The 24553-nt window shown below is 46.5% G+C and overlaps 1 long non-coding RNA gene across 1 annotated transcript in view; it reads right to left on the bottom strand.

Annotated features, from left to right (window-relative positions):
- Positions 1-5720: 5720 nt before the first annotated feature.
- The window catches only part of LOC134988390 (uncharacterized), a 59934-nt gene continuing 41101 nt past the window's right edge, over positions 5721-24553 (bottom strand). Inside the window, exons 2-3 of the long non-coding RNA XR_010193874.1 lie at positions 7888-8099; positions 5721-6289 (exon numbers count right to left, since the gene is read on the bottom strand). This is a non-coding gene — a long non-coding RNA (uncharacterized LOC134988390). The remainder of the gene's footprint in view (positions 6290-7887; positions 8100-24553) is intronic.

Genomic DNA, 24553 nt, shown 5'->3' with positions numbered 1-24553 from the left:
GAATTCCGAGCCCACCCGCTGGCGGTGATGCAGGGCAGTCTGGAGCGACTGCTGATGCTGACATCTGGTCCGGACTGAAGGACCTGACAACGATTACGGACATGTCGTCTACTGTCACTGCATATGATTCTCTCAACATTGATAGAATGGTGGAGGATTATATGAGTGACCGCATCCAAGTAGGCACGTCACACAGTCCGTACTTATACTGGCAGGAAAAAGAGGCAATTTGGAGGCCCTTGCACAAACTGGCTTTATTCTACCTAAGTTGCCCTCCCACAAGTGTGTACTCCGAAAGAGTGTTTAGTGCCGCCGCTCACCTTGTCAGCAATCGGCGTACGAGGTTACATCCAGAAAATGTGGAGAAGATGATGTTCATTAAAATGAATTATAATCAATTCCTCCGCGGAGACATTGACCAGCAGCAATTGCCTCCACAAAGTACACAGGGAGCTGAGATGGTGGATTCCAGTGGGGACGAATTGATAATCTGTGAGGAGGGGGATGTACACGGTGATATATCGGAGGGTGAAGATGAGGTGGACATCTTGCCTCTGTAGAGCCAGTTTGTGCAAGGAGAGATTAATTGCTTCTTTTTTGGGGGGGGTCCAAACCAACCCATCATATCAGTCACAGTCGTGTGGCAGACCCTGTCACTGAAATGATGGGTTGGTTAAAGTGTGCATGTCCTGTTTTGTTTATACAACATAAGGGTGGGTGGGAGGGCCCAAGGACAATTCCATCTTGCACCTCTTTTTTCTTTTCTTTTTCTTTGCATCATGTGCTGATTGGGGAGGGTTTTTTGGAAGGGACATCCTGCGTGACACTGCAGTGCCACTCCTAGATGGGCCCGGTGTTTGTGTCGGCCACTAGGGTCGCTAATCTTACTCACACAGTCAGCTACCTCATTGCGCCTCTTTTTTTCTTTGCGTCATGTGCTGTTTGGGGAGGGTTTTTTGGAAGGGACATCCTGCGTGACACTGCAGTGCCACTCCTAGATGGGCCCGGTGTTTGTGTCGGCCACTAGGGTCGCTAATCTTACTCACACAGCTACCTCATTGCGCCTCTTTTTTTCTTTGCGTCATGTGCTGTTTGGGGAGGGTTTTTTGGAAGGGACATCCTGCGTGACACTGCAGTGCCACTCCTAGATGGGCCCGGTGTTTGTGTCGGCCACTAGGGTCGCTAATCTTACTCACACAGCTACCTCATTGCGCCTCTTTTTTTCTTTGCGTCATGTGCTGTTTGGGGAGGGTTTTTTGGAAGGGCCATCCTGCGTGACACTGCAGTGCCACTCCTAGATGGGCCCGGTGTTTGTGTCGGCCACTAGGGTCGCTAATCTTACTCACACAGCTACCTCATTGCGCCTCTTTTTTTCTTTGCGTCATGTGCTGTTTGGGGAGGGTTTTTTGGAAGGGACATCCTGCGTGACACTGCAGTGCCACTCCTAGATGGGCCCGGTGTTTGTGTCGGCCACTAGGGTCGCTTATCTTACTCACACAGCGACCTCGGTGCAAATTTTAGGACTAAAAATAATATTGTGAGGTGTGAGGTATTCAGAATAGACTGAAAATGAGTGTAAATTATGGTTTTTGAGGTTAATAATACTTTGGGATCAAAATGACCCCCAAATTCTATGATTTAAGCTGTTTTTTAGTGTTTTTTGAAAAAAACACCCGAATCCAAAACACACCCGAATCCGACAAAAAAAATTCGGTGAGGTTTTGCCAAAACGCGTTTGAACCCAAAACACGGCCGCGGAACCGAACCCAAAACCAAAACACAAAACCCGAAAAATTTCAGGCGCTCATCTCTGCTGTATCTGAAAAAGGGGTGCTCTCTCTGTCTGCTGTATCTGAAAAAGGGGTGCTCTCTCTGTCAGCTGTATCTTAAATGGGGTGCTCTCTCTGCCTGCTGTATCTGAACAAGGGGTGTTCTCTCTGTCTGCTGTATCTGAAAAGGGGGTGTTCTCTCTGTCTGCTGTATCTTAAATGGGGTGCTCTCACTGTCTGCTGTATCTGAACAAGGGGTGTTCTCTCTGTCTGCTGTATTTGAAAAAGGGGCGCTCTCTGTGTCTGCTGTATCTGAAAAGGGGGTGTTCTCTCTGTCTGCTGTATCTGAAAGGGGTGCTCTCTCTGTCTGCTGTATCTGAAAAGGGAGTGTTCTCTCTGTCTGCTGTATCTGAAAGGAGTGCTCTCTCTGTCTGCTGTATCTGAAAAGGGGGTGTTCTCTCTGTCTGCTGTATCTGAAAAAGGGGCGCTCTCTGTGTCTGCTGTATCTGAAAAGGGGGTGTTCTCTCTGTCTGCTGTATCTGACAGGGGTGCTCTCTCTGCTGTATCTGAAAATGGGGTGTTCTCTCTGTCTGCTGTATCTGAAAGGGGTGCTCTCTCTGTCTGCTGTATCTGAAAAGGGGATGTTCTCTCTGTCTGCTGTATCTTAAATGGGGTGCTCTCACTGCTGTATCTGAACAAGGGGTGTTCTCTCTGCTGTATCTGAAAAAGGGGTGCTCTCTCTGTCTGCTGTATCTGAAAAAGGGGCACTCTCTGTGTCTGCTGTATCTGAAAGGAGTGCTCTCTCTGTCTGCTGTATCTGAAAAAGGGGTGCTCTCTGTCAGCTGTATCTTAAATGGGGTGCTCTCTCTGCCTGCTGTATCTGAACAAGGGGTGTTCTCTCTGTCTGCTGTATCTGAAAAGGGGGTGTTCTCTCTGTCTGCTGTATCTTAAATGGGGTGCTCTCACTGTCTGCTGTATCTGAACAAGGGGTGTTCTCTCTGTCTGCTGTATTTGAAAAAGGGGCGCTCTCTGTGTCTGCTGTATCTGAAAAAGGAGTGTTCTCTCTGTCTGCTGTATCTGAAAGGGGTTCTCTGTCTGCTGTATCTGAAAGGGGTGCTCTCTGTGTCTCTTCTGTATCTGAAAAAGGGGTGGTCTGTCTGCTGTATCTGAAAGGAGTGCTCTCTCTGTCTGCTGTATCTGAAAAATGGGTTCTCTCTCTGCCCGCTGTATCTGAAAAGGGGTGCTCTCACCGTCTGCTGTATCTGAAAAAGGGGTGCTCTTTCTGTCTGGAGTATCTGGAAGGGATGCTCTCTATGTCTGCTGTATCTGAAAAAGGGGTGCTCTCTGCCTGCTGTATCTGAAAGGGGTGATCTCTGTGTCAACAGTATCTGAAAGAGGTGCTCTCTCTGCCTGCTGTATCTGAAAAAGAGATGCTCTCTCTGCCTGCTGTATCTGAAAAAGGGGTTCTCTGTCTGCTGTATCTGAAAGGGGTGATCTGTCCATCCATCCAGGGGCTCTGCTGCAGTGTAAAATTAAAATAATAAAAGCTAAAAACAAAAAGCTTAAAATTATAATTATAAAAAAAAGTTGTTGTTTTTTTTGTTTGTGCTTTACCCCAGTGTACGATACAATTTATATTTTATTTTCATAAGTACTGTGACACTGCTGGTCAGACTGCAGTATTTTATTTCCTACTCGTATTGTGCGACGCTGACAGTGAAGGTCAACCGCAGTGTGTAATTACTAATTATATATATTTCTCACTCATTTGTGCGACACTGTAACTGCCGGTGTGTGCTATAGAAATACTTCTACATATTTATGACTCATTTGTGCGGCGCTGTCAGTGAAGGTCAACCGCAGAGTGTAATATTATATATTTCTGATTCATTTGTGCCACACTGTAACCGCCGGTGTGTGATATAAAAAATAATACATATTTTTTACTCATTTGTGCGACACTGTAACCGCAGTGTGTGATATAACAATAATATACAGTATATATATTGATTTAAATTAATATTTTGTGCTGTGTCATCCCAGTATACATACATGGACTGCAGCTGCTTCATTCATCTAGGGGTGCTCTGTCAGTCCACACAAAATAAAAGACATCTTTTTTTAATATATTTTCTGCTGTATCCTCCCAGTATACATTCAGGCCTGCTTTGTACATTTCGGGGTGCTGTGTCCATATCTCATATTCTTATGTTATATCTTATTGTCATATTTTCATAATTTTTATCACCACATTGTGATTAATTCAAAACAATATTATTAATAATTATAAAATAATAAAATTTTAATTAAATTCATATAACTAAAATCTTCACATTTGTATAGTGAACCTTCTGCATATCAACTATATCCTTGAGGAACAGAAGAACTTGATCCAAAATAAATTGAAATCATGATTACAGCATCTAAAATATTGTCTTTTGTATTCTTATTTTTTTTAATCATCTTTTTGTGACATTCTTTTTAAAATATATATTTTGTGCTTTATCCTCCCAGTATACATCCAGGCATGCTCCGTCCATTTCAGGGTGCTGTGTCCATAGTTCATATTCTTATGTTATAACTTTTTGTCCTATTTTCATAATTATTATTTTTACCACATTGTGATTAATTCAAATTAATATTATTATTAATAATAATAATAATAATTATTATTATTATTATTATTATTATTTTTGAATATTTTGTGCTGTATCCTCCCAGTATACATCCAGCCATGCTCCGTCCATTTCAGGGTGCTGTGTCCATAGCTCATACTCTTATGTTATAACTTTTTGTCATATTTTCATAATTCTTATCATCACATTGTGATTAATTCAAAATAATATTATTAATAATTATAAATTAACAAAATTTAAATTAAATTAGTATAACTAAAATCTTCACATTTATATAGCAACCCTTCTGCATATCAAATATATCCTTGAGGAACAGAAGAACTTGATCCAAAATAAATTGAAATCATGATTACAGCATCTAAAATATTGTCTTTTTTATTCTTCTTTTCTTTAATCATCTTTTTGTGAACTGAAATCTTGAGCCTTGCCTACTGCATCATTTTTTTAAAAATCCATTCTTTAAAAAATATATATTTTATGCTGTATCCTCCAGGCCTGCTACCTCTATTTCAGGGTGCTGTGTCCATAGCTCATATTCTTATGTTATAACTTATTGTCATATTTTTATAATTCCTATCACCACATTGTGATTAATTCAAAATATGATTAATAATAATTATAAATTAACTAAATTTCAGGGTGCTGTGTCCATAGCTCATATCCTTATGTTATAACTTATTGTCATATTTTCATAATTCTTATCATCACATTGTGATTCATTAAAATTAATATTATTAATAATTAGAAATTAACAAAATTTAAATTGAATTAATATAAAAAGAATATTAATAAAGAATGGATTTTAAAAAAATTATGCAGTAGGCAAGGCTCAAGATTTCAGTTCACAAAAAGATGATTAAAAAAAGAATAATAAAAAAGACAATATTTTAGATGCTGTAATCATGATTTCAATTTATTTTGGATCAAGTTCTTCTGTTCCTCAAGGATATATTTGATATGCAGAAGGGTTGCTATACAAATGTGAAGATGTTAGTTATACTAATTTAATTTAAATTTTGTTAATTTATAAGTATTAATAATATTCATTAAATTAAATTAATATTCATAATAATTATAAATTAACTAAATTTTAATTAATATAACTAAACTTTCCACACTTGTTTAGCGAACCTTCCTCATATCAAAGATATATTTGAGGAACAAAAGAACTTTATCCTAATTTTAAAATAATTTTAACAGATGATTACAGCATTAAAAAATATATTGTTAACTGCCACGTGTTTGATGCCTACTGCTGTCGCTTAGCTTAGTCATCCAGCTACCTTGGTGCAACATTTTGGCCTAAACTGGATAAAAACAATATTGTTTTGTTGTTATTTTAGCTGTTTTTTTATTATTATTTTTAAAATACAGATCCAAAACTAAAACTTGCAAGTGCGGTTTTTGCATAACCAATACAGATCCAAAACATGAAGGAGACAAAGATCCAAAACCAAAACACATAACTCAAAAAATGGGCCAGTGCACGCCCCTATCCAAACCCCAAAATTCGGATTTAAAATGTACATTCTGAACCGCGGGAAGATCCAAACTGAGTCACGGTTCAAATTGGATCTCCTCAGGAGATCCGGACTGGGTCTTGGTTCGGTTCAGATCCAAAGATTTCGGGTGGATTCAGATTTTTTGATATCTGAACCACATACAGTACCTGGGTCAGCTAGGAAAACTGGCTGGACTGAGAGCTACAGTACTTGTCTTTATTTTAATGTTAGAAGAGGAGTGCGCTACTGCTGACGACAGTCTTCTTGTACTTCCGGAATGCTCCATGTCCTATCCCAAGATGACCACCAAGATCTCTATGTCCTAAGGCTATGTGAGGCTGTACAGTGACATGTCGGGAGACAGAGGTCTCCTACTTAGCTCCTATGAGAGAATTGGTTAATAACAATTTAGCAAACCTTTGTTTCTCCATTTACTGCAGTGGTATACTCCATGCAATCTATAAATACTCAGTACATCATAAAGATAACTCCTCTTCCAAACAAGAAGCTTGCTGCACCATAGCAGTATTCACGGGTTGGGATTGCGGCACTGGGATGGTGACCCTTTTCGGGATGCTGGTGTCGGCATTCCAAATAATGGGGGTAATTCAGACCTGATCGCTAGGCTGCGTTTTCTCACAGCCTGCGATCAGTTTCGAACTGCGCGTGCATATGCACCGCAATGCGTAGGCGCGATGGACTGCAGAAACGAGGATCGATGCATAGTGGTGGGATGGTGCGAAAAAAGCGTTCGCACCGGCGTTCGCAAGGTGACTGACAGGAAGAGGGCATTTGTGGGTGGCAACTGACCGTTTTTAGGGAGTGTCTGGAAAAACGCAGGTGTGTCCAAGCGTTTGCAGGGCGGGTGTCTGACGTCAGTTCCAGTCCCGGACAGGCTGATGTGATCGCAGCGGCTGAGTAAGTCCTGGGCTGAGCAGAGACTGCACAGATCTGAGCAGAGACTGTTTGTACAGATCTGCTACACACGCACACTTGCACAGCTAAAATACACTCCCCTGTAGGCGGCGACTATGCGAACGCAGGACTGCAAAAAAATGCCTGCTAGTGATCAGGTCTGAATTACCCCCAATGTCAGAATTCTGGCGTCGGTATTCTGACTGCTGGGATCCCGACAGCTGGGATCCTGACAGGATTCCGGATTCACCATAATGTGGTGCATCTACTTCCCCTCCAGTGGCCATGCCCCAGTCTATGCCCAGGCCAGCTTGGGCTGGCATCTGTGGCCCAAACATACAGTGCAGTGACGTGCGGTGAGGTTCCTGGCTGGGGAGGCACTGAGATTTTATATATATATATATATATATATATATATACATATACACAGTGGTCGAAGTGGAAATTTTTAAGTGGGGGTATGGAAAAGTGAAGGTTGCAATTATGCACGCACCTCCGGAAAAGGGGGTGTGGCCACTCAAACAGGGGTGTGTCCTTCAGTGTAGTAGGACCCCTTATACTATCTAGTACTGGCGCCCCTTTCACCTGATACCACACAGTATGAGCCGAAATTCATATTTTACCACACAGTATGAGCCGAAATTCACATTATAGCATACAGAATGACCCACAATTCAGGGACAGGGAGAGAGAGTGACAGCAGGTACTGAGAGGTGACAGCAGGGACAGAGAGAGTGACAGCAGTGACTGAGAGAGTGACAGCAGGGACTGAGAGAGTGACAGCAGGGACAGAGAGAGTGACAGCAGGGACTGAGAGAGTGACAGCAGGGACAGAGAGAGTGACAGCAGGGACAGAGAGAGTGACAGCAGGGACTGAGAGAGTGACAGCAGGGACAGAGAGAGTGACAGCAGGGACAGAGAGAGTGACAGCAGGGACTGAGAGAGTGACAGCAGGGACAGAGAGAGTGACAGCAGGGACAGAGAGAGTGACAGCAGGGACAGAGAGAGTGACAGCAGGGACTGAGAGAGTGACAGCAGGGACATAGGGAAGCAGGGGAACATTACCTGTTATGTGCAGCGGAGGTGCGGAAGGCACTGTGGTTGTCGGTGGCAGATGAGCCCATGGTCTGCGGGGGATGCGGCGGTACTAAGCTGTCCTTCGTTGCTGCGGCGTTGATGTCCCTCTGACCACCGCCAGTTGTTGTCTGCGGTGGTCAGATTTCAGTGGCGGTGCAGCGTGCGGCAGTGAGCGCTGGTCAGCAGTGGGCGGCAGGCAGCTGTGATACAAATATATAATTTTTTTTACATTTATTTTATTTATTTCTCCCTGTCCCTGCAGTCCAAGTGATCTGGGGGTGAGCTGCAGTCCAAGTGATGTTGCCCAGATCACTTGGACTGCAGCTCACCCCCAGATCACTTGGACTGCAGCTCACCCCCAGATCACTTGGACTGCAGCTCACCCCCAGATCACTTGGACTGCAGCTCACCCCCTGATCACTTGGACTGCAGCTCACCCCCAGATCATTTGGACTGCAGCTCACCCCCAGATCATTTGGACTGCAGCTCACCCCCAGATCATTTGGACTGCAGCTCACCCCCAGATCATCTGGGGGTGAGCTGCAGTCCAAGTGATCTGGGGGTGAGCTGGCCAGACACTTCCCACCCCACCGCACAACTGCCCCGCCGTCCCCTCACCTCCTCGCCTAGGTGGTCAGGTACCAGCGCTGCCTGGCGCCACCGCGGCGCTGTCCCCAGCTCTGGTGCTCCCGTTATCTCCGGAGCTGCCGCTGCTGTAGGCAGCTCCAACAACGGGTCCCGCCGCCACCGCCGCTGCCCACACGCCGCGCTCCTGTAGTTGCGGCTCTACTGTAGCGCCGGGTACTGGATACGCTGTCCATTCACATCTGCCTTGCTGACAGGGGCGGGTTTCCCCTGTCAAGGAGGCACTGGCATATGTGCCGCTTCCCCCGCAGTTTTTTAATGGGCTTTCACAGCCCAGTGCTTGGCCCTGCCCCCCTTTCTCTCCCCCTTTCCAGTTGTTAACGGGAGGCACTGCTAATAGTGCCTCCCAAGGTGATTAAAAGTATTAAAATGCATAGTTTAATATAAAGAGATTACTTATGACACAGAATATGTGTCATAAGTATCTTCTTTATATTATTTTAATCATTAATGGCTCATTAATGGCAGGGGAGGCACTGCCTCCCCTGACTGCACGTCCCTGATACAGTGCATCCAGAAAGTATTCACAGCGCTTCACTTTTTCCACATTTTGTTATGTTACAGCCTTATTACAAAATAGAATAAATTCATTTTGTCCCTCAAAATTCTACACACATTACCCCATAATGACAATGTGACAATGTGTTTTTTTTTTAGATTTTTGCAAATTTATTAAAAATAAAAACTAAGAAATCACATGTACATAAGTATTCACAGCTTTTGCTCATTACTTTGTTGATGCACCTTTGGCAGCAATTACAGCCTCAAGTCTTTTTTGAATATGATGCCACAAGCTTGGCACACCTATCTTTGGGCAGTTTCGCCCATTCCTCTTTGCAACACCTCTCAAGCTCCATCCGGTTGGATGGGAAGCGTCGGTGCACAGCCATTTTCAGATCTCTCCAGAGATGTTCAATCGGATTCAAGTCTGGGCTCTGGCTGGGCCACTCAAGGACATTCACAGAGTTGTCCCGAAGCCACTCCTTTGATATCTTGGCTGTCTGCTTAGGGTTGTTGTCCTGCTGAAAGATGAATCGTCGCCCCAGTCAGAGATCAAGAGAGCTCTGAAGCAGGGTTTCATCCAGGAAGTCTCTGTACATTCCTGCATTCATCTTTCCATCTATCCTGACTAGTCTCCCAGTTCCTGCCGCTGAAAAACATCCCCATAGCATGATGCTGCCACCACCATGCTTCTCTGTAGGGATGGTATTGGCCTGGTGATGAGCGGTGTCTGGTTTCCTCCAAACATGACGCCTGGCATTCACGCCAAAGAGTTCAATCTTTGTCTCATCAGACCAGAGAATTTTGTTTCTCATGGTCTGAGAGTCCTTCAGGTGCATTTTGGCAAACTCCAGATGGGCTTCCATGTGCTTTTTACTAAGGAGTAGCTTCCGTCTGGCCACTCTACCATGCAGGCCTGATTGGTGGATTGCTGTAGAGATGGCTGTCCTTCTGGAAGGTTCTCCTCTCTCCACAGAGGAATGTCGTAGCTCTGACAGAGTGACCATCGGGTTCTTGGTCATCTCCCTGACTAGGGCCCTTCTCCCCCGATCGCTCAGTTTAGACGGCCTGCCAGCTTGCTCGAGTCTTGGTGGTTCCAAACTTCTTCCATTTATGGATGATGGAGGCCACTGTGCTCATTGGGACCTTGAAAGCAGCAGATATTTTTCTGTACCCTTCCCCAGATTTGTGACCAGGACCGGATTAACAATGGGGCGGATGGAGCTGAAGCTCCTGGCCCCCCATTGAAACTAAGCCCACAGACTTCACTGCAATGCAGCCAGTGTTGTCAGGAAAGAAACACTGTCTGCATTGCTTTGTCCCCACAGTGGCCTGCACTCACCTCTTTAATGGGTTGGCTGCCGCGATCGGAGCTCAGCTCCGATCAGGCAGCGTTTGGTAACAGCACCCAGCACAACCTGTACCACTGATGCTGCAGCCTGTGCTGGTGCTCCGTGGCTAGGCTGTGCAGCACTTCCTCATACTGCAAGCCCCGCCTACTCCATGACATTGTGAATGGGGCCAGCACTCAGCACAGGAAGGTAGGAGGAGAGTGAAGTAACAAGGGAGGGAGAGTAAAGAAGGAATGTAGGTAAGACATGAGTACAGGTTAGAAAAGAAGTAAAGAAAGATAGCTACTGTATGTAAGAGCTTAGAAAGGAGGGCAAGCATGTGATGTGAGAGATTCAGTGATCACAAAATACACGCTACAGGCATTTTGTGACCCTGTTTTTAAAAATGAGCGGGTTCTGCAGGGCATGCTGTACAGCCAGTAACAATTTTCAGCGTCTTTCACCTCCGGCAGCGATCTCATCCAATCACCGCCTGAGACCTACGCCGGCCTCCCCTCTCTGCTCACCAACGCACACTGCGCTGCTTTACAGTTTATATCAGGTGTGACTGTGCACGTTGGGGGAGAGCTTGTTGGTGTGACCCTGGGATGCGGCATTGGCACGGGGAGAGATAGTTGGTGTGACCTGGGCTGTGGCCTCGGCATGGGAGAGCTCTTTGGTGTGACCCGAGCTGCGGCATTGGCACGGGGAGAGCTTGTTGGTGTGATCTGGGCTGCGGCATCGGCACGGGGAGAGCTTGTTGGTGTGACCCTGGGCTGCAGCATCGGCACAGGGAGAGATTGTTGGTGTGACCCGGGCTGCGGCATCGGCACAGGGAGAGATTGTTGGTGTGACTTGGGATGAGGCATCGGCACAGGGAGAGATTGTTGGTGTGATCTGGGCTGCGGCATCGGCACAGGGAGAGATTGTTGGTGTGACCTGGGATGAGGCATCGGCACAGGGAGAGATTGTTGGTGTGACCTGGGATGAGGCATCGGCACAGGGAGAGATTGTTGGTGTGACCCGGGCTGCGGCATCGGCACGTGGAGAGCTTGTTGGTGTGACCTGGGCTGCGGCACCGGCAAGGGGAGAGCTTGTTGGTGTGACCTGGGCTGCGGTATTGGCACGGGGAGAGCTTGGTGTGACCTGGGCTGTGGCCTCGGCATGGGAGAGCTTGTTGGTGTGACCCTGGCTGTGGTGTCAGCAGAGCTGTGCTGGTGCTGACAAGGACCATGAAGCTGAGCCGGCAGATCACGGTGCTCGGCAGCGCTTTCTGCGTAGTGATATTCTTCCTCTACCTTATGCTGGACCAGGCCAATTTGACCAACCAAGAAACCCCACAAAGAGGTGACCTTCTCCAAGGTGAGAGAGGTGTTAACCCTTATATCCTGGGTACTGCCCATTTCTTGGTGTTGCGCATTACATAGTTATTGTGTGCCTCCTGTACCTCACAGGTTATGTCTTACTGTTTACTCTCTTCACAGCCCCACTTGCTGCCTCCCTGTGCCCTACACAGCACCTGTATCTGACCAGCACTGTATCCAACCTGCACTGTATCTAACCAGCACTGTATCCAACCTGCACTGTATCTAACCAGCACTGTATCCAACCTGCACTGTATCTAACCAGCACTGTATCCAACCTGCGCTGTATCTAACCAGCACTGTATCCAACCTGCGCTGTATCTAACCAGCACTGTATCCAACCTGCGCTGTATCTAACCAGCACTGTATCCAACCTGCGCTGTATCTAACCAGCACTGTATCCAACCTGCGCTGTATCTAACCAGCACTGTATCCAACCTGCGCTGTATCTAACCAGCACTGTATCCAACCTGCGCTGTATCTGACCAGCACTGTATCCAACCTGCGCTGTATCTGACCAGCACTGTATCCAACCTGCGCTGTATCTAACCAGCACTGTATCCAACCTGCGCTGTATCTAACCAGCACTGTATCCGACTGCACTGTATCTAACCAGCACTCTATCTAACCAGCACTGTATCTGACCAGCACTGTATCCAACCTGCGCTGTATCTGACCAGCACTGTATCCAACCTGCGCTGCATCTGACCAGCACTGTATCCAACCTGCACTGTATCCAACCTGTGCTGTATCCAACCTGCACTGTATCTGACCAGCACTGTATCCAACCTGCACTGTATCTGACCAGCACTGTATCCAAGCTGCGCTGTATCTGACCAGCACTGTATCTGACCAGAACTGTATCCAACCTGCACTGTATCTGACCAGCACTGTACCCAACCTGCACTGTATCCAACCTGCGCTGTATCTAACCAGCACTGTATCTGACTGCACTGTATCTGACCAGCACTGTATCCAACCTGCACTGTATCTGACCAGCACTGTATCCAACCTGCACTGTATCTGACCAGCACTGTACCCAACCTGCACTGTATCCAACCTGCGCTGTATCTAACCAGCACTCTATCTGACTGCACTGTATCTCACCAGCACTGTATCCAACCTGCACTGTATCTGACCAGCACTGTATCCAACCTGCACTGTATCTGACCAGCACTGTACCCAACCTGCACTGTATCCAACCTGCACTGTATCTAACCAGCACTGTATCCGACTGCACTGTATCTGACCAGCACTGTATCCAACCTGCACTGTATCTGACCAGCACTGTATCCAACCTGCACTCTATCTGACCAGCACTGTACCCAACCTGCACTGTATCCAACCTGCACTGTATCTAACCAGCACTGTATCCGACTGTACTGTATCTGACCAGCACTGTATCCAACCTGCGCTGTATCTAACCAGCACTCTATCTGACTGCACTGTATCTCACCAGCACTGTATCCAACCTGCACTGTATCTAACCAGCACTGTATCCGACTGCACTGTATCTGACCAGCACTGTATCCAACCTGCACTGTATCCGACTGCACTGTATCTGACCAGCACTGTATCCAACCTGCACTGTACCCAACTGCACTGTATCTAACCTGCACTGTATCTAACCAGCACTGTATCCAACCAGCACTGTATCTGACCAGAACTGTATCCAACCTGCGCTGTATCTGACCAGCACTGTATCCAACCTGCATTGTATCTGACCAGCACTGTATCCAACCTGCACTGTATCTAACCAGCACTGTATCCAACCTGCACTGTATCCAACCTGCACTGTATCTGACTGCACTCCGACCCGCTCTTTAACCCGCACTGTATCCGTCCCGCACTGTACCTGACCCGCACTGTATCCAACCCGCGCTGTATCTGACCCGCACTGTAACCCACACTGCATCTGTCCCGCACTGTAACCCACACTGTATCCAACCCGCGCTGTACCTGACCCGCATTGTAATTCGCTCAATATTTAACTGTGTCTCCCAATGTATCCCGCACTGTGCCCCACACAGTAGCCAGCAGGTATGGAGCACTGTTTTTATGGTTGTGGAGATTTTGAGCAGCTGCTCAACAAAAAGGCTGATTTATGTATTGATTGATTGATTGATCGATCCTTTACATGGGCACAGAGTGACAGTCATCAGTGGCCCCGAGGGCCCCAGGGTGCTGGTATGGCTTGGGCACTGAGAATAGGCATGTGCACATGCCTACGTCAGCCACCCATGGGCTGATGCACTGTAGGGAGTAAGCAGACATCCAAAGTAGTCCCTCCCATCCCCATCCCCAGTCCCACCCCTTCTTACCCCATATGTTAGGAGCGGCAGTTGAGTGTTGTGTATAGTGATGTATTGTGGTGAAGTAGTGCAATTATACAGTGTGAGGGAGAGAGTGTAGTGATGTAGTGTGGACAGTTAGTGCTGAGATGTAGTGTGGGAAGGTAGCATAGTGATGTACAGTGCGGAGGTAGTGTAGAATAGTGGTGGGTGTAGTGTGAGGAGGTAGCGTAGCGATATAGTGTGGGTTGGTAGTGCAGTGATATGGTGCAGAGATGTAGTGTGGGGAGATAGCGTAGCGATGTAGTGTGGGTTGGTAGTGCAGTTATATGGTGCAGAGATGTAGTGTGGGGAGGTAGCGTAGCGATGTAGTGTGGGTTGGTAGTGCAGTGATATGGTGCAGAGATGTAGTGCAGTGATATGTGCAGAGATGTAGTGTCGGGAGGTAGCGTAGCAGTTAGTGATGGGTGTAGTTAGTGCTGAGGATATCGTGCAGAGTGTATGTGTGGTGGTAGTGCATGATATAGTGCAGAGATGTAGTGTGGGAGGTAGCGTAGCGATGTAGTGTGGGTTGGTAGTGCAGTGATATTGGTGCAGAGATGTAGTGTGGGGAGGTAGCGTAGCAATGTAGTGTGGGGTGGTAGTGCAATGATATGGTGCAGAGATGTAGTGTGGGGAGGTAGCGTAGCGATGTAGTGTGGGGTGGTAGTGCAGTGAAATGGTGCAGAGATGTAGTGTGGGGAGGTAGCATAGCAATGTAGTGTGGGGTGGTAGTGCAGTGATATGGTGCAGAGATGTAGTGTGGGGAGGTAGCATAGCAATGTAGCGTGGGGTGGTAGTGCAGTGATACGGTGCAGAGATGTAGTGTGGGGAGGTAGCGTAGCGATGTAGTGTGGGTTGGTAGTGCAGTGATATGGTGCAGAGATGTAGTGTGGGGCGGTAGCGTAGCGATGTAGTGTGGGGTAGTAGTGCAGTGATATGGTGCAGAGATGTAGTGTGGGGAGGTAGCGTAGCAATGTAGTGTGGGGTGGTAGTGCAGTGATATGGTGTAGAGATGTAGTGTGGGGAGGTAGCGTAGCAATGTAGTGTGGGGTGGTAGTGCAGTGATACGGTGCAGAGATGTAGTGTGGGGAGGTAGCGTAGCGATGTAGTGTGGGTTGGTAGTGCAGCGATATGGTGCAGAGATGTAGTGTGGGGCGGTAGCGTAGCGATGTAGTGTGGGGTGGTAGTGCAGTGATATGGTGCAGAGATGTAGTGTGGGGAGGTAGCGTAGCAATGTAGTGTGGGGTGGAAGTGCAGTGATATGGTGCAGAGATGTAGTGTGGGAGGTAGCGTAGCGATGTAGTGTGGGTTGGTAGTGCAGTGATATGGTGCAGAGATGTAGTGTGGGGAGGTAGCGTAGCGATGTAGTGTGGGTTGGTAGTGCAGTGATATGGTGCAGAGATGTAGTGTGGGGAGGTAGCGTAGTGATGTAGTGTGGGGTGGTAGTGCAGTGATATGGTGCAGAGATGTAGTGTGGGGAGGTAGCGTAGCAATGTAGTGTGGGGTGGTAGTGCAGTGATATGGTGCGGAGATGTAGTGTGGGGAGGTAGCGTAGCAATTTAGTGTGGGGTGGTAGTGCAGTGATACGGTGCAGAGATGTAGTGTGGGGAGGTAGCGTAGCGATGTAGTGTGGGTTGGTAGTGTAGTGATATGGTGCAGAGATGTAGTGTGGGGCGGTAGCGTAGCGATGTAGTGTGGGGTGGTAGTGCAGTGATATGGTGCAGAGATGTAGTGTGGGGAGGTAGCGTAGCAATGTAGTGTGGGGTGGTAGTGCAGTGATATGGTGCAGAGATGTAGTGTGGGGAGGTAGCGTAGTGATGTAGTGTGGGGTGGTAGTGCAGTGATATGGTGCAGAGATGTAGTGTGGGGAGGTAGCGTAGCAATTTAGTGTGGGGTGGTAGTGCAGTGATACGGTGCAGAGATGTAGTGTGGGGAGGTAGCGTAGCAATGTAGTGTGGGGTGGAAGTGCAGTGATATGGTGCAGAGATGTAGTGTGGGAGGTAGCGTAGCGATGTAGTGTGGGTTGGTAGTGTAGTGATATGGTGCAGAGATGTAGTGTGGGGCGGTAGCGTAGCGATGTAGTGTGGGGTGGTAGTGCAGTGATATGGTGCAGAGATGTAGTGTGGGGAGGTAGCGTAGCAATGTAGTGTGGGGTGGTAGTGCAGTGATATGGTGCAGACATGTAGAGTGGGAGGTAGCGTAACGATGTAGTGTGGGGTGGTAGTGCAGTGATATGGTGCAGAGATGTAGTGTGGGGAGGTAGCGTAGCAATGTAGTGTGGGGTGGTAGTGCAGTGATATGGTGCAGAGATGTAGAGTGGGAGGTAGCGTAACGATGTAGTGTGGGGTGGTAGTGCAGTGATATGGTGTAGAGATGTAGTGTGGGGAGGTAGCGTAGCGAGTGTAGTGTGGGGTGGTAGTTCAGAGTGATATATGGTTCAGAGTGATGTAGTGATTGGGTGGTACGTAGTGTGGTACTAGTGTATAGTGTGGGAGTGTAGTTCTAGGATATAGTGCAGGGGTGTAGTGTTGTGAGGTAGTTTGGGTATGTATAGTGCTGGATGTAGTGTGGTGGAAGTAGCGAAGTGATAGAGTGTAGTGATAGTATGTAAGGTAGTGATATAGTGTAGGGAGGTTGCACAGTGATGTAGTGTGGTGAGGTAGTTCGGGGTAGTAGATATAGTGCAGGAATGCAGTGTGGGGAAGTAGCATAGTAATGTATTACAGGGATATACAGTAGGTCAGAGATGTTGGAGTGATATAGTGCAGAAATGTAGTATAGTGAAGATATGTAATATGGCGAGGTACTATAGTGTAGTGATGTAGTATGCCACCACACCACCCTGGCCGCACAGGGAGAACTTCTCTGCGGCACAATAGGCCCTTCATAAATTTCAGCTCCAGGCCTATGTGGACCTTAATCCGGCAATGTTTGTGACAATCCTGTCTCGGAGGTCTGCAGACAATTCCTCTGACTTCATGCTTGGTTTGTGCTCAGACATGCACTGCCAAGTGTGGGACCGACAGGGGCGTGCCTTTCCAAATGATGTCCAATCAACTGAATTTACCACAGGTGGACTCCAATTAAGCTGTAGGAACATCTCAAGGATGATCAGTGGAAACAGGATGCACCTGAGCTCAATTTTGAGCTTCATGGCAAAGGCTGTGAATACTTATGTACATGTGATTTCTTAGTTTTTTATTTTTAATAAATTAGCAAAAATCTAAAAAAAAAAACTTTTTTCACATTGTCATTATTGGGTATTGGCCCTCATTCCGAGTTGTTCGCTCGCTAGCAGATTTTAGCAGCAGTGCACACGCCAGGCCGCCGCCCTCTGGGAGTGTATCTTAGCTTAGCAGAAGTTCGAACGAAAGATTAGCAGAATTGTGAATAGAAAATTCTTTGCAGTTTCTGGGTAGCTTGAGACTTACTCCTACACTGTGATCAGCTCAGCCCGTTTCGTTCCTGGTTTGACGTCACAAACATGCCCTGCGTTCAGCCAGCCACTCCCCCGTTTCTCCAGACACTCCCGCGTTTTATCCTAGCACGCCTGCGTTTTTCCGCACACTCCCAGAAAACGGTCAGTTTCCGCCCAGAAACACCCACTTCCTGTCAATCACACTCCGATCACTTCAAAGATGAAAATGAAGATGAAAATTCTTCGTTCAGATGTGAGTAAATCTACTAAGTTTTGTGCTAAAATACTTAGCACATGCGCACTGCGTACCATGCGCTTGCACATTTTTGCCTTAATCGCTCCGTTGCGAAAATCGGCAACGAGTGAATAACTCGGAATGACCCCCATTGTGTTTAGAATTTTGAGGGAAAAAATGAATTTATTCCATTTTGGAATAAGGCTGTAACATAACAAAATGTGGAAAAAGTGAAGCGCTGTGAATACTTTCCGGATGCATACCTCCCAACATGACCCTCTCCAGGAGAGACAAAATGCTCTGCTCCTGGATTTTCTCTTAATTCATGATTGCCGGCACCTGTGTTGAACAGGTTAATGGATAAGAAAGGTGTTTCAGCACAGGTGATGGCAATTATATCTTAAGAGGGAAGTCCAGGAGTAGAGCATTCTGTCCCTCCTGGAGAGGGTCATGTTGGGAGGTATTCGGATGCACTGTACATAACTGCCAAAATAACATTGTACCCACGAGTTTAGTTTAGAAGATACAGCACTGTCTGCTTTCGGTAATGAATTCCTGTCTGTAATGGCCTGTCTAGGTCACAGACACTGCTACAGTGTGTAGCCTTAGGACAGTCTGATATTCCCCGCTAGCATTTTTTTTTTCCCTTTTACACAGATTGTTAGGAAATCTGGTGTTTTAATGCTTGTGGCTCATAAATCGCTGCCTTACGGACAACCTTGTATAGTTGTTGCAAGACTTTATTATCTGCTTGCAACTATCGATTTGCTGCAGCTGCCTATCTGCTTCCTCCAACCTGCCGCCAATCAAGGTTAATTAGCTCTACGCACTTCACTGAGCGCTCTGATTGATCCGGCAACTGAGCTTATGCTGCCTGCGCTTTTACGTCTGATTTCCACTAATATGATTGATAGACATCCTGGTATCAAACCTTCTGGTTCTCCCTTATTAGTTCCACTATACCCCACGTATAAGTCCTATCCATCTCCTCTCCTGGTTTATTTCAACCCTGCCACTCATGTCCTGTATTAATCTTAGGGCTGGCAGAAAAGTGCAATATTGCAGCATTAAAGTGAGATTACTGTATATCCCGCTGAAGAAAAGTAATATGAAATCTCAAAATAAAAATTACTAAGTATCATATTAATCAAGTTATAAAATTACATAAAGGGAAAGACATGTCTAATGTAAAGTGCAATAAAGTCTCTGCAGAAAGACTCTGACATACTATACTACAGATGTTGCACATGTCAGGAATACAGGTGATTTGGGGCTTAATTCAGACCTGAACGCTCCTCTGAGAATTGCAGAGGTTTGCAATTAGACCAGGCATGTCCAAACTGCTGCCCTCCAGCTGTTGAGAAACTACATATCCCAGCATGCCCTGACAAAGCTTTAGCATTCTCTGACAGCAAAATTGTGTCAGGGCATGCTGGGATATGTATTATTATTATTATTATTATTATTATTATTTATTTATATGGCGCCACAAGGGTTCCGCAGCGCCCAATTACAGAGTACATAAACAAATATTCAAACATGAAAACAGCGACTTACAGTTGATGACAGTATAGGACTAGTACAGGGTAAATACACAGTTACATCAGCAGATGACACTGGAATAAGTATCAGGTGGCAGAAGACCGCTGGAGTTGGTGCAGTTGAAGATTATTAAATTAAGAAAGGATAAGCACATGAGGGAAGAGGGCCCTGCTCGTGAGAGCTTACATTCTAAAGGGGAGGGGTAGACAGACAGGGGTGACACAGATGGGGTACATAGAGAGCGTAGAACAGAGGTTTAGGATGAGATTTGGCTGGGTTTTGTGATGAAGTTGGTCTTGAGAGCCCGTTTGTAGTTTTGTAGAGAGGTGCAGAGTCTGAGGGGGGAGAGGTAGGGAATTCCAGAGAAGTGGTGCAGCATGTGAAAAATCTTGGAGGTAGGAGTGGGAGGAAGTAATCAGAAGACAGGAGAGTCGGCGTGCATTAGCAGAGCGAAGAGGATGGGTGGGAGTGTAAAGGGAGATAAGGTCAGAGATGTAGCAGGGAGAGGAGTGGGTGAGGGTTTTGTAAATGAGTGTGAGAAGCTTGAAATGGATTCTGAAAGGGAAGGGGAGTCAGTGAAGGGCTTGTAGGAGAGGAGAGGTGGACGTAGTGCGTTTGGTGAGGAAGATGAGCCGGGCAGCAGCATTGAGGATAGACTGGAGTGGAGAGAGGTAATTGTCAAGAATGCCAGTCAGGAGGAGATTACAGTAGTCCAGCTGGAGGGCCGCAGTTTGGACATGCCTGAATTAGACAGTCACCACTCAGAGAGAGTGAAAACCCCTCCGTGCAAGTCTACATATGCCTTGCGAAAATCTCTACAGTCATTGATCAGCTGCAAATCCGTTCGCAACTCACTCACCATCGAATGATGTTTCCAGTCTGTGCAGGACTTACTCCTACAGCGCGATAGAATCAGGCTGATCTGGGCCGGAGCTGACGTCACACACCCTCCTAGAAAACGCTTGGGAACGCCTGCGTTTTTCCAGATACTCTCTGAAAATAGCCAGTTACAGTACCACCCACAAATGTCTGCCTCCTGTCAATTAACTTGCGTACGCCTAGCGATCAAAAAAGACGCAGGATTCTTTCGCTGTTTTCAAAAGTGTTGCCCAAAGTCTATTATTACATTTACCTGAAATACATTTTTTGGCCACCAGGTGGCACTTTTACAGACTAGTACTGTGCATGCCATATAAATTAAAATTACACAGCACATGACTGCTGTGTCTTTTGAATCAAATAGGTTTGCTCCATGTACTAAATGAACCAATCAGCAACACCTCTGGTTTGAGTGGAGGTAACTGTCAGTCAGTGGTAGCAAAAGAACACATACAGTAGCTGTGTAGTGTAACAATTTGAAAGGGTCAAGCATCCTTCTGTTGCAAAGTCATGGATGGATGTACTGTAGTGGATGCTGTCCCGCACTTTAGGATTGGCTGAAACCCAGAACAGAGGCACGCAATCTAGCATGCCAGTGGTTTTCATCAGTGAGGAGGTTTGGGCTTTGTAGTGCCTGAAATACAGGTTGCTGGGTTCATAAGTAAAGGGGCTGGTATACTGTACATTGGGGTTGGAACTGTTAATTTGCTGTGAGGTGTATAGTCACAGAGACATCTGAATGGGTCGGATCCAGATGGAAAAATCTCGGAGACAGTGACAGGAATGGCAGGAACCGGGAACAAAACAGTGGCATCAGCAATCGGGAACAGAACACATGAATGACAGCAGTCGGGAACAGAACACAGGAATGGCAGGAACCGAGAACAGAACACAGGGGTGGCATGCACCGGAAACAGAACATAGAAATGGCAGGAACCAGGAACAGAACACAGGAATGGCAGGAACCAGGAACAGAACACAGGAATGGTAGGAACCGGTAACAGAACACAGAAATGACAGGAACCAGGAACAGAACACAGGAATGGTTGGAACCGATAACAGAACACAGGAATGGCAGGAACCGGGAACAGAACACAGGAATGGTAGGAACCGATAACAGAACACAGGAATGTCAGGAACTGGGAACAGAACACAGGAATGGCAGGAACCAGGAACAGAACACAGAAATGGTAGGAACCAGGAACAGAACACAGGAATGGCAGGAACCAGGAACAGAACACAGGAATGGCAGGAACCAGGAACAGAACACAGGAATGGCAGGAACCGGGAACAGAACACAGGAATGGTAGGAACTGGGAACACAGGAATGACAGGAACCAGGAACAGAACACAGGAATGGCAGGAACCAGGAACAGAACACAGAAATGGTAGGAACCAGGAACAGAACACAGGAATGGCAGGAACCAGGAACAGAACACAGGAATGGCAGGAACCAGGAACAGAACACAGGAATGGCAGGAACCGGGAACAGAACACAGGAATGGTAGGAACTGGGAACAGAACACAGGAATGGCAGGAACCGGGAAACAGAACATAGGAATGGCAGGAACCGAGAACAGAACACAGGATTGGCAGGAACCAGGAACAGAACACAGGGGTGGCATGCACCGGAAACAGAACACAGAAATGGCAGGAACCAGGAACAGAACACAGGAATGGTAGGAACTGGGAACAAAACACAGGAATGGCAGGAACCGGGAACAGAACACAGGAATGGTAGGAACTGGGAACAGAACACAGGAATGGCAGGAACCGGGAAACAGAACATAGGAATGGCAGGAACCGAGAACAGAACACAGGAATGGCAGGAACCAGGAACAGAACACAGGGGTGGCATGCACCGGAAACAGAACACAGAAATGGTAGGAACCAGGAACAGAACACAGGAATGGCAGGAACCAGGAACAGAACACAGGAATGGCAGGAACCAGGAAGAGAACACAGGAATGGCAGGAACCAGGAACAGAACACAGGAATGGCAGGAACCAGGAACAGAACACAGGAATGGCAGGAACCGGGATCAGAACACAGGAATGGCAGGAACCAGGAACAGAACACAGGGGTGGTATGTACCGGAAACAGAACACAGAAATGGCAGGAACCAGGAACAGAACACAGGAATGACAGGAACCGGGAACAGAACACAGGAATGGCAGGAACCAGGAACAGAACACAGGAATGGTAGGAACTGGGAACAGAACACAAGAATGGCAGGAACCGGTGTCAAAGTCGAAAAATATTGCAGTACACACGTACAAACTACACACAGATGGCCTCCGCATGTGTACTTGTTCTGCTGTGCGTGCACATATTCGCAATTTGCGTATGGTCGCTACCGCGGTGGTGCGCATCAGCGCGTGGTATGGGTATTTATGGTAGAGTTTGTGAACACATGGAGAGCTATCAAAACACATTACATATTTAATCCAAATAGTGCACAATGTACACATAGTCCCCCTGCACCACACCAGAAAGTAACAACAGTTTAAATGGTTTCAGAACAAAGGGATTCACCTTTACAGAATAGGAGGGGACAGAACAAGGTCATAAGGTGGTGTTTGGTATCCAGCTGTAGGGTATTTTAAGGGTAACATTCCAGTGTTGGTTTGAGGAAGATCGCATGTTCCTGCGGATAGTTATGTGCAGAAACAGAATATAGATATAAACTGTATTTACTGTACATTATGTATGCGGCGGGAAGCCAGAGGAGACCACCCACAAGAGCAGTTGGAATGGACATCGCCCACCTATTCAAACCGACCTATGACCTCTCCTGTACTGTAAATATGCATCCCTGTGTCCAATGTACAAAGAGATTACAGTATCTATTGTATTGCTTTTTGGAAGAAGTGTATAAAGAGAGCCTGTTGCTGGCCTGGTCAGACACAAGACTCACAAAGTTATCTATTAGATGACCGAGGACCGGGCCAGGAAGCACAAGCGAATCTACTCACGTATGTACCATTGAATGTAGCCATTTACTCTGTTATATTGTATTGTATTATTTGTATTGTAACCCTCTTTCAGCAATAGTTCGCTGTGGTTTCGGAACCCAGCGGTTTAATCACAATCTGGTGTCGTGTCTTCATTGCCCTGCTAAGGTTTAAAGTGTTTTATCATTTCATTGCATTACTGTAAAGGTTTAAAGTGTATCTCTGGGTGTGTGCGCGCTGTGTGTACTTTGTACCCCCAGCGCGGCGTTTGTACGCAAAGTCCGTACAGTGATACGGGACTCCGTACGCAAACAGTGTATAAAGTACGTAGTGTGTGTACTAAGTTTAGCGGCCGCAGCGGCTCCATGGTAAAGTGTATTCTAAGTGTGTATAAGGTATAGCTTTCATTCCTGTAAGATAATCAGCATTATCAATTGGGGGCTGTCCGGTTTTCCAAATGCTTACTACCTAACAGGTAACAGCAGACTTTATCTATCAGCAAAGGGTGGACAAAAAGTATCCTACGTATCCTTTTCCTGGTCGATGGATGCACTGAAAACCCTACTTGATTGCTTATTAGATGGCGTCTGCTCTGTATGGTTTGCAGAGATGCTGGTAGAACTCGTAAGGTAAACAGGCAAAAAGCTATTTAAAATCTGGGAATTTTTTTGGGCGCCAAAACCGTACACAGCACCCATACTCTTTGCATACTCTCTCACATTGTTGTCATAACATTCAGATTGCTAGATTCATTTAAACCTATGTGAAACCGGAGATATTTTTGTTGCTATATAGTTAAAGCTAAAATAAATGTTAAGGAAGTAAGTGTAAGACACACACGCAGCCTGGCCTAGTTGTAAAGGTTTATACAGAAAGAAACTGTGTGTTGTGTTAAGTGAGCGATTATAGGGGGTAATTCCAAGTTGATCGTAGCAGGAATTTTTTTAGCAGTTGGGCAAAACCATGTGCACTGCAAGGGGGGCTGATATAACATTTGCAGAGAGAGTTAGATGTGGGTGGGTTATTTTGTTTCTGTGCAGGGTAAATACTGGCTGCTTTATTTTTACACTGCAATTTAGATTGCAGATTGAACACACCACACCTAAATCTAACTCTCTCTGCAAATGTTATATCTGCCCCCCCTGCAGTGCACATGGTTTTGCCCAACTGCTAAAAAATTTCCTGCTGCGATCAACTTGGAATTACCCCCATAGTTTTTATTGCTCACATTTATCGAAGTTGTGTGAGTTGTTTTATTGCGTACGCACATTGGTACACGTGGTACGGAACGTGAGGACAGCGTACAAAAACGTGCACGTGGCGCAAGGCCGCACACGTGGAATAGAGGTACGCACGGTTGCGTAAATGCGCAAGCTTGCGTAGGGTTGTGTGCGCATAATAAAACCACACTATAGTTCGTTTAGTTTAAAGGTGGGACAGTAGCTACGCTAC

This window comes from Pseudophryne corroboree, chromosome 2, assembly GCF_028390025.1.
Source record: "Pseudophryne corroboree isolate aPseCor3 chromosome 2, aPseCor3.hap2, whole genome shotgun sequence".
NCBI classification, from domain to species: Eukaryota; Metazoa; Chordata; class Amphibia; order Anura; family Myobatrachidae; genus Pseudophryne; species Pseudophryne corroboree.
This window is presented reverse-complemented; position numbering and strand designations above follow the sequence as displayed.